The 11029-nt window shown below is 41.3% G+C and overlaps 1 long non-coding RNA gene across 1 annotated transcript in view; it reads right to left on the bottom strand.

Moving 5' to 3' along the window:
• LOC122539930 overlaps nt 1–4344 on the bottom strand; it is an 8484-nt gene extending 4140 nt beyond the window's left edge. Inside the window, exons 1-2 of the long non-coding RNA XR_006309209.1 lie at nt 4189–4344; nt 3519–3666 (exon numbers count right to left, since the gene is read on the bottom strand). This is a non-coding gene — a long non-coding RNA (uncharacterized LOC122539930). The remainder of the gene's footprint in view (nt 1–3518; nt 3667–4188) is intronic.
• Between the last annotated feature and the right edge of the window lie 6685 nt (nt 4345–11029).

The following is an 11029-nucleotide window of genomic DNA, read 5'->3' as shown; positions in this document are numbered from 1 at the left end:
GTAGTGTTAGGTGCAGGGGTAAACGTAGGGGAATGGGTCTGGGTGGGTGCGCTACGGCGGGTCGGTGTGGACTTGTTGGGCCGAAGGGCCTGTTTCCACACTGTAAATAATCTAAATCTAATCTACTCTGGAGTTGTGTGTGATGACCTCATCAGTGAGTAAATGTCTTGAATTGTTTGCATGCAAATCAACTGAAAAATTGCACAAATTGAAATAATCACCAGGATGTTATGTGGTTTTCACCTTTCATTTCATGAAATCATGCTGTAATACTGTATAACATTTATGTAACTTTTTGCATTTTGAAGTTATACTTGCATATTATCACTGATGTGAGAATTTTATTTTAGACTGGAGGCCTGTGACCAGTGGTGTGCCACAAGGATCACAGATTGATCCACTACTTTTCATCATTTATATAAATGATTTGGATGTAAACACAGGAGGTATAGTTAGTAAGTTTGCAGATGACACCAAATTTGGTGGTGTAGTGGACAGCGAAGAACGTTACCTCAGAGTACCACAGTATCTTGATCAGATGGGCCAATGGGCTGCAGAGTGGCAGATGGAGTCTAATTTAGATAAATGTGAGCTGCTGCGTTTTGGAAAAGCAAACCAGAGCAGGACTTATACACTAAATGGTAAGGTCCTAAACAAAGAGACCATGGAGTGCAGGTTCTTAGTTCCTTGCAGGTTTCAATATATTTACATACTAATGCACTGAAAGCTGTGTCCCCATTCTAGGTGATTAAAGACTTAACAGCAATCTAGGTTTGTTTAATACATTGCATCATTTGTATGACACTTTGATCTTTTACTATAAATTCTGTGTCCTATGATCCAGCCTCACTAGCGACCTGATGAAGGAGCAGCACTCTGAAAGTCTGCACTTCCAAATAAACCTGTTGGACAATAAGCTGCTGTTGTGTGAGTTTTAACCTTGGACCAGTGAGGTTAAGTTGTAGTTTAAAAGAGTCCATTACATTACAGATCAGTGGTTTCAGATCCTTCCCCTCAAATAGATGCAAAGCAGCCAATCAGCGGTCACCAGCGAGTAATAATCCCTCGACTGCATTGTTCAGGGCCAATCAGGAAACAGCACTGCGACCTCGTGGTCTATATAAGGGATGGTCCGCAGCTCCTGCTCTCCATTCGACCCCTTGTCTCCGGGTGGACTAAAAGTTTGGTGCCAGTTACAGTCAAAGGACGGTCATGGTGAACCGGCGGAGCTGCTCCCTGTCAATCTTCCCAAAGTTAGAAATCACACGACACCAGGTTATTGTCCAACAGGTTTAACTGGAAGGTTCTGGATTGGTTGTCACAACCACCTGATGAAGGAGCAGCGCTCAAAAGCTAGTGCTTCCAATTAAACCTGTTGGAGTGCAACTCGGAGTCGTGTGATTTTTAATTTTGTACACCCCAGTCCAACACCGGCATCTCCAAACCAATCTTAGGGCGTTTCAGCTATGACTGTGCTTCACTCCCAACAGGGCATTCACATTTAAAGTAAACTGCGTTTGCCTTCGGCTCCCGTCAACGACTCACTGAAGTAAAACTGACAATAACTTCGCAGTTGGGACAATTGGTTTTAAGACCAATTTCTTCAACTCACTGACTTTGCTACTTTTAATTTCACAGTGGCTGAAACCCCCCTCACCCTTCCCTACATTTTATCACCATGGTCTGCTTCAATTGTAAGTTCAGCCTGGAGCCACATTCCAGAACAGTTGGCAACTCCTGCTTCCCTACAACAACTACCCACCCGTTTTGCTCAAGATTTGATATTTTTTCCCCCTGTCCTTGCAACCACCGTAAAGGTTTACCTCACTCACCCTGCACCCGGGCAATCCCCATTCTGTTCACGTCGGGAAACATAATTCTTCAGCTTGAAGGGGGTTTTTGTTGTGTTTCTGTGCGTTTACGGTAACAAACTTGCCCCTTATTTTAAGGTAAATCTACAACTGCCTCAAATAGCTGACAATGACATAGTCCGGAACAAAACCACCACAACAGCGTCGAAAGAAGAAACCAGATTCTGGATTGGCATAAAGCACATTCACCAAATTTTCCAATGTTTCTTTATTCCGAATTCATTGAGAATTTCATTTCAGGACTGTATGAAGTTTAGAAATGTAATTAAGTCACAAAGTCTGATGCACTCATCCCAAGCTGCGCTTCGTTTCTTCAAACAGTTTTTTTTAAAGAAATAAATAACACAAACACCCTACTCAACAAACTCGCTCTCGTTCTTAATTAGGAAATGACCGCACCGATTAGTTTAAATGCTCAAACTACCTCAGGGTTTGATTTCCTTCGCTCATGAACAAGGAAGTGAAACAATGTACATTTCCAAAAGCGGTTTTGAAGCTAAAATTGGATTGAAAATGCGAAAGGAAAACGTGTCCCATGACAAAATCAAACCATCCGGGATTGTGCCGCTAACGATCACGGCACAGAGATGCGGAAATGCTTAACATCGAGAAACTAAACCAATCCGATTCGAATTAGACGAAGTTTGTGTTCTCCCGAAGCTCCTCTCCAAGTTCTGACCGTACAGCAGGAGAAATGCGACTGTCGAATAGGCTCACTGTGGAGTACTGTGAAAGATAGCAAGCGGCTCTAAGCCGTTCGCAATTTTTTTTGTAAATTTATACAGAGCGGCCCGTGGGCAGTCTTTGCAAATCACAGTGACGTAGCAGATGTGTGACCAGAATTGCTACATTTCTGACTTTTCACAAACTTTCCTCATCCTGAAATCAGCGAAGTTTCACAACTACGACTGTTTGTTGTCGCAGTGTATTTGAGAAACGGGCAAATGTTGAGTTCGCGGCCGCGTTAAAGAGGTCAAAAGTCACTCGACATCAGGTTGTAGTCCTCGAGGAGAAAGTGAGGGCTGCAGATGCTGGAGATCAGAGCTGAAAATGTGTTGCTGGAAAAGCGCAGCAGGTCAGGCAGCATCCAGGGAACAGGAGAATCGACGTTTCGGGCATGAGCCCTTCTTCAGGAATTCTCCTGCTCCTCGGATGCTGCCTGACCTGCTGCGCTTTTCCAGCAACACATTTTCAGCTCTGATCTCCAGCATCTGCAGCCCTCACTTCCACCCCAGTGCAATGCCAGCATCTCCACATCATGGCTTTGAAGAGAAGCCAGAGTTGTGTTCAGACCGAATTTAGTGTTTGTTCAGTACTACAACACTGTTGTAAAGAACAGGTTTTGCAGAAACCCGCGAGCGAACCCACTCAATATTTAAAACAAACAAAAACAAACCCTCTGAAACTAGAAAAAAAGTCACCCAAAGGACTACTGGAAATCCGAAACAAAAAAAAACAGAAATTGCTGGAAAAGTTCGGCAGCATCTGTGGAGAGAAATCAAAGTGAACGTTTCGGGTCCAGCCACCCTTAAAGAAAATAAAAATCTTTCTTTCGAAATTAACGGTACCTCCAAAAGTAAAAGCGCCAAGGTATAAATGGAAAACGTAACTCCGCCGATTCGCTGACTTGCATTTGTCCAAACTCACCAATTTTGTTTTAAGCTGCTATCTCCTCCTGGCGTTAGGACGGCTCTGAGCGACGGCGAAACGCAGAAGGTCACAGGTCCATTAGTGGGAGGCAGTTCATTTGATGGTTCAGCCCGTACGTCCTCCTAGCGTTATTCCCTCGCCTCCTCTAAATGTCACAAACATTTATTCAACTCTAGAAGGCAAACGCTCCCGTCGCTCTGTTTGAAGATTTGTTCCACGCTTTGGTTTTCCCTTGTGCGGGCAAGCATTTCTTGACAGCGCCGTTTTGAAGTTTGAATGTGCCCCCGGTTCTCTGCACACACCCTCCCGCATGCTTCTTTTTTTTAAAAAAAATACCCTTAGCAATTTTATTCTTTCAGATCCCGGCTGGAGTTTCTGAAGCCCCTTTCTCATATTTCCTAGCTCCTCGTTGCAATGTTTTCAGCTCTGAAACGTTTTTTTTTTGTTTGTTATCTGGTGGCCCGAATGTGAGCGTTTGACCCGAACACGATAGAATTGAATTATTCCCTGCTCGATTGTAAGTTCCACTGTTTAATTATCCAACCCCTTCACTACACAAGCATTTCCTGTTAGTAAACGCAATCAAAAGGATAAAAGTACTGAGTAAACGTAATTGATCAAATGCCATATCGTTGAACACAGTGCTAATTTCAACGCTCATACTTACTTCTTGGTGAAATAAGCCGTCAACTTCTGTCCTGATCATTTTAAAGAATTTAACATCCAAGCTATTGTCATGCGGACGACTTAAAATTAACATTCTTTGCAAGTTAGCAAAAAGAGAAATGTTTTCGGTCACAAAATTAGTCATAAATATAGGGTTTGCTACCGTTTTAGTTTTGCCTTGCCATCATTTCCATAAATGAACGTTTATGGCTGTACATTATCCTGTAAAATGTCAAAGTCGCCATAGTCCAATATGCGGCACTCTCGCTAGAGGCACAGCTGACAGTGAATTTAACCCGAGGGTCACTGTACCTCAGGCAAGGGGGAAAAGGCATGACCTCAGCTGGTATTGGGATTGAACTCAGACCATAGGCACCACTCTTTGTTGCAGATCAATGGCCCAGCCCACTGAGCTCGTTTGCTTCCACCCTATTTGCTATTTACAAGTAGGAGGGGTCTAGAAAGAGAGGTCATAGTTTTAGTGTACGAAATGGCTGATTTAAATCAGAAATGAGAAGAAATTCATCCTCCTAACTGGTCGTGAATGTGTAGAATTCACTAGCTCCGAATATGGTGGATGCTGGGACATTGTGTAAATTTAAGGAGGATATGGGCAGGTTTTGAATTCATTATGGGTTGATGCATGATGGAGAGCGGCAGAGAAGTGGAATTGAGACTGAGGTGACATCAGTCATGGTCGTATCGAATGACGGAGTTGCTCGAGGCGCTGAATTGTCTACTCCTGCTCCATGTACTTACCCATCGTTATCTCACAAACTTTCCTCACCATGAAATCAGTGGCACATGAAATAGTGAACCACGTGCATAAACCTTGATTTTCTCAGGCAAATTTTATGACTGTTTTGATTGTCACTTGAGGCTGAGTCCTATTTCCCTGTTTTTTTCTTTCGATTTCCTCTCTCCTTTCATGAGAACATATGAAACAGGAGCTGAACTAGGCAATTTAGCCTTTCAAGCCTGTCTCACCACTTAATGAACATTTGGTCTTCTACTGCAATTCCATTTACTTTCATTATCCATACCATCAACCTTTATATTAAGTAATAAGCATCTACATTCTACATCCTCCACTTCACCAAGACTGCATGCTTCACATCATTCTAGAGTCATTTGGACACATGCATAGCCATTCAGCCCATGGAGTCTGTGCTGGTTCTAGTAGAATATTCCAGTCATGCCTGCCCTTCTCCATTGCACTTGTGTCCCTCTAATATCTCTTTGAAATCCATCATCTCTCTTGATAATACCCACTTGTTGCATAAAATTCTTCCTCAAATCCCCTTTCATTTCTTGCCAAAACCTTAAAACTGTGTCTTCATGTTCTTGAGCCATCCATTTAATGGGAGAAATTCTTCCTTGCCTTTCTTATCTGACCTTGACATAACCCTGTATACATCTATTAACTCCACCTTCAGTCTCCTTTTTATTCACAGAGAGCAACTCAACTTCTCCAATCCAACCTTCAAGCTAAAACCATTTTGGCCTTGAATTATTCTAGTAAATCTGCTCTTTAGCATGTTCTGGCCTCTGACATCCTTCCCAAAGTGTAGTAACCAGAACTGCATACAACCCTCTAACTTTAGACTAACCAGAATTATAGAAAGATTCATTATATTTTCCATGATTTTGTATTCAAGGCCTTTATTTGTGAAGCTCAAGATCTTGTGTGTTTTGCTAACCACTCTCTCAATATAAGTTACCACCTTGCAAGATCCATGTGAATAAACCTCCAAGTCTCAGTCCTTGAATACTCTTTAAACCTGTGCTATTTTGTCTATTGAGCCACTCCATATTCATCCTGTGAAATGCATAATTGTATTCTCTGTGTAAATTCTATCTGCCACTCAGCTGATCTGTTTATGTCTTATTGTATTCAGTTTGCATCACCCCCATTGTCTGTCTATCCCATCACAAGTTTTTTATTAATGCATTTTGAAATTTTACTCTGTATCTTCATGTCCAAGTCATTTATATACATCACAAAGAAACAGCATACTAGCATTAACTCATTCACCACCCTAGCCTGCCTTCCTCCAGTGTAAAAAAAATTATCATCACTCTAGCTTATATCTCTAAGCCACATTTTATCCAAGCTACTACTCACCTTTCTATTTCATGTGTTTTAGTTTTAAACATCTTCAGTTCTTTCATCAATGAGCTCAGAAGTGGGAAGTTCACTGATCATTGCACAGTTTTCAATTCCATTTGCTTCTTTTCAGAAACTGATGCAATAGCTGCTTATATACTTCAAGCTCTGGATACCATTCAGACTTGCTTCAATTATTTGTTCATTGGATGTGGGCACCAATCGCTGGGACAGATTTTATTTCCTATTCCTAATTGCCTAGAGAACAGTTAAGAATCAGCCAGATTACTGTGGATCTTGAGTCACGTATAGGCCAGACCAGGTAAGAATGGCTGATTTCCTTCATTAGTGAACCTAATGGGTTGTCAAGACAGTTAATAATAGTTACACAGTTGCCATTTGCTTCACATTCACACCAAAGTAGTGTTAGACAATTATTATCTTCAGCAAGAGAGTCTAACCATCTACCTTTGACATCTCAAGGGATTACCATTGTTAAAGCCTTCCTAATTGAACCCTGGGGATTACCCTTGACCAGGAACTGATCCCAGCTGGCCATATGAATACTGTGGATACTAGAGTGTACCAAAGGTAGAGAATTCTGTTTGCAAGTAACTCACCTCCTATCTCCCAAATGCCTAGGCACCATGTGTAAGACTCGGGCCAGGAAAGTGATGGAATATTTTCCACTTGCCTGTATGAGTGCAGTTCCAATAACTCTCAATAATTTTAACACCATCTGGGTCAAAGCAGTCCAATCATTTGGCACACCGTCCACCATTCACTTCTGCCACCACTGGGGCACAGTGCACTATGCGTAAGATGCACTACTATTTGCATAGCCTTCTTTGAAAGCACATTTTAAACACATGACCTTCACCATAGAAGGACATGGGCTTGGGAACACCACCACCCGCAAGTATCCTCCAATGCACACACCATCCTGATTTCACAGAGTCCCTACCATGTGGAAGCAGGCCATTCAGCCGATTAAATCCACATCAACCCTCCATAGACAACTCCACCCAGACACACCCCCATCCCTGTAACCCTGCATTTCCCATTGCGAATCCTCCTAGCCTGCACATTCCTGAACACTGGGCAATTTAGCATTGCCAATCCACCTAACCTACACATCTTTGGATTGTGGGAGAAAACTGGAGCACCCGGAGGAAAATAATACAGACATAGGGAGAATGTGCAAAGTCCATATAGAAGTGACCCGACAGTGGAATCGAACCCAGGTCCCACTGTGAGGCAGCAATGCTAACCACTGAGCCAACATGCCATCCCATTTGAAATTATATTGGCATCCCTTCATTACTGATGGTTGAAAATCCTGGAACCAGCACCCAAACAGTATTGTCAATTGATCTATGACACTCAAACTCTCTCAGTTTAAGGCAATAGTTCACCACCAATTCTCAACGGTAATTAGGGATGGGTGACAGGTTCTGACCTAACAGTGTGCTCACATTGCATGAATGAAAGTTAAAGAATTCTGACAGCCATGACTTCAGTGCCTAGACCTTTAGCTCTGGATAGCCCTCTCTGTTTCTTTCTATTTTTGTGTCTTCCATTAACAGCCCACTTAAAAACCTAACCCTCTGACTAGGTTTTGGCCACCTCCAAATGTCACCAATATCTGTTTTTTGTTTTATGGTGAATTGGAGAAGCAGTTTAAGATGTTTTATTACATTGAAGATAGTATAAAAATATAAATGGTCGTGACAGTTTGCTTAGTGGTTGACTTATCGGCAAATCTGGCTGGACCACATAATGTGCTGAGGGATCCTCCATACTTTGGCAAAGTTTTCACCAGTCGAAAACCACCATGCAAAGGTTCTCTTCTCCACTAAGCACCTACTTAAAATCATTGCCCTGGTATTTTTACCTTCAGTAAAGCCTGACATACCTTCTGTTTCTCATGTAGCACTGTCCATCAGTGACATTATCTGAAAATATGTTGGGTTGCGCACACACTCCACACTGATCACGTTAAGCTGTACCTCACCAATACTTCTCCCAACTCCTTTACAGCCTCTATTGATGTGCCACTTATTCAACATCCAGAATTGGATGAGCTGAAAATTGAATTTTCTTCAATTACAATTTGGAAGCCAAAGACATTGTCTTTGGGGTTCCCACTACAAATTGCATTCCCTTGCAGTTATTCTGTCACTTCCTCTCACCACTGAGACTGAACCAGGTGATTTGCAATTTTGGCATTCAGTTTTACCCGAAATTCAGTTTGACATTTAATCCCCTTCAATACAAGACTACCTCGTTCCATCTCCATAACAGCACCTCCTTCTTCCTTTGCCTCAGCTTATCTGCTTCTGTGGAACCATCAGTCATGCTTTTGTTATTTTCATACTTGGCTATTGCAATGTTATCTTGCTTCATCATGCCATCTCTGTGAGCTTACCAAAAGCTGCCTGCAAACTAATTCAGACTAAATCCCTCACATATCTCCTCCATGTTTGCTGATTTGCTTTGGCATCTATTCGGACAATGCCTCAATGTTAAAATTCTAAACAGTTTAATCAAGTTATTCCTCAGTTATGTGGTTCCCCATTTCCCTAACATTCCCCAGTTTTACAACACTCCGGGATATCTTTATTGATCTAATTCTGGTCTGCACTTCCATGTTTATATTCACTTTACCAGTTTTGCCTTTTGTTGTTGTATAATTCTCTTTCAGAACTCTTCCATTCTTCTATATGGCCTCCTTTAACATTTTCCTTAAAACATTTGGTCGCTTACTCCAGAACAGGCATGATGTCAAATACTGTTTGCTAATTGACTGTATGAAGCACTCTGAGGATGTTTAAGTCTATTCAAGGTAGAAGCTTGGTTAAAATGGTTCATGGCATCAGTATGACTACTTCAAGTATGATAATAACCATTACCTCAGAAGCAAAATACTACAGATCCAAATTGAATATAGAAAGTGTTGGAAGTACTCAACAGCTGAGGCTGCATCTGTGGAGAGATACAGAATTAAAATTTCAGTTCAAAAAGCTTTCATCAGAAAGATTCTGAGGAACGTAAACATAATGGTAAGTCAAAAAGCTCAACCCAGAGTCAACAGGTATCCTGATAATGACACTCCATCTTTAACAGTATCATTACCAGTTTATGATTTCAAAGTATATTGAGTTGTAGTATTTACAAGAGATCACAGCTCATCAATCATAATAGATGCTTATGGCTTATAAGTAATAGATGATGGGATCAAGGGTTAATAAATATGATCAATCCACAGTAAAACAATTGGAATAAAGATGGCAGCAAATACATATTGTATTAATGAAAATGTGAGTTTGTGCAAAGCTTTGAAAAAATAGATTCCTATTCCTCCATCATCAGTGAATTGGTAATGCCACTTATTCACTTGCTCAAAGAATTGCAAATGTTTACATGACTACTTATCTATTAATAAAAGTAATCTCAGTCTGTGAGAACTATATTAGATTCAGGACATAAAACAATAAGATACAATATGGTCTGCAGAAGAAATGAGTGACTACTTCTAAAGAAATAAGTTGTCCATTGGCTTCTGGGTCAAAGATTTCATTTATCACTCGAACTGCTTTGTCTGGTGGAAATCTACAGACTAAAGACCAGTTTAAAGGAAAGACCAGTTTAAAGGAAACTGAAATGCTGTTTCAGCTAGCACCCCAAGAAGAATATAAACCACCAAGCTTCATCATTAGTGGAACCAAGTTGCTCTGGAGCAATTTATCTATTTGTGGAATGCCATCTCATTTGATGTCACTGTGTACAAAGAAGTAGACAATTGACTTTCTAAAGCATTCAGCGCATTTGTGAGACTTTACAAGAAGTTTGGAGCAACCACAGCCTTAGATCACAAGCTAAACTCAATGTACAAAGCCATAGTTACCTCACCACACTTCTGGAAGGGTGCTGAGACATGAGTCTTGTACCGATGCCATGAAAGCCGTCTCGAACACTTCCAAGACTCATCTTTGCAGCATCCTCAAGATCCACTAGAAAGATCATATCACAAACATTGACGTTCTAGAAATGCCAGTATCAACAGCATCGAGGCCACCCTCTTGCAAAAGCAACTGTTTTTTGAGGATTACTTTGCCTGAATGGATGACTGTTACTTGTCCAACACTATGTTGCATGGAGAGCTGACTACTGGCAAATGGAACAGAGGAGTCCCTGACAAAAGTTTCAAGGACTTTCTGTAAACATCCTTGCCTGTGCGTCACATCAACTATTGCCAGTGGGAAGCATAGAAATGTCTTGAGACACTACCTCAGGACAGCTGTACCATTGATACTGAGCAAACAGCCAGCATGATTAAAAAAAGTATAGATCCAATTGCCCCCAGCATCAACTGTGCCTGCACTTGCATCCACTGTGGAAGCATCTGCTGATCACTAATAGGCCTGACTAGCTACTTGCAACCAATGAAAACTACCTTCATAAAATCTTTGTCCATAAGAAATACCAAGAGAGATAAGAAACAAGTAGGAGATGTAACAGAAGTGTCAGTGTCTGCAACCATGAAGGAGGTAAAGAGGCAGCTGCTCCACTGTGAAACTAGAAGTGAAGATCAGAATGAGTCGGAAACTCTGATGTGAACAATCAACATGTGTGTTTCAAGTAATCATCACATGATTCAAAGTTGTCGTATTTTGAATATAAGGCAGCAAACTAGTGTTAAAGCAGGAGGGCTAACGCTTGATTTTCTAAAACA

The sequence above is a fragment of the Chiloscyllium plagiosum genome, chromosome 33 (assembly GCF_004010195.1).
Source record: "Chiloscyllium plagiosum isolate BGI_BamShark_2017 chromosome 33, ASM401019v2, whole genome shotgun sequence".
In the NCBI taxonomy this organism is placed as follows: Eukaryota; Metazoa; Chordata; class Chondrichthyes; order Orectolobiformes; family Hemiscylliidae; genus Chiloscyllium; species Chiloscyllium plagiosum.
The sequence above is the reverse complement of the archived record's forward strand: the minus strand, read 5'-3'. Positions and strand labels throughout refer to the sequence as shown.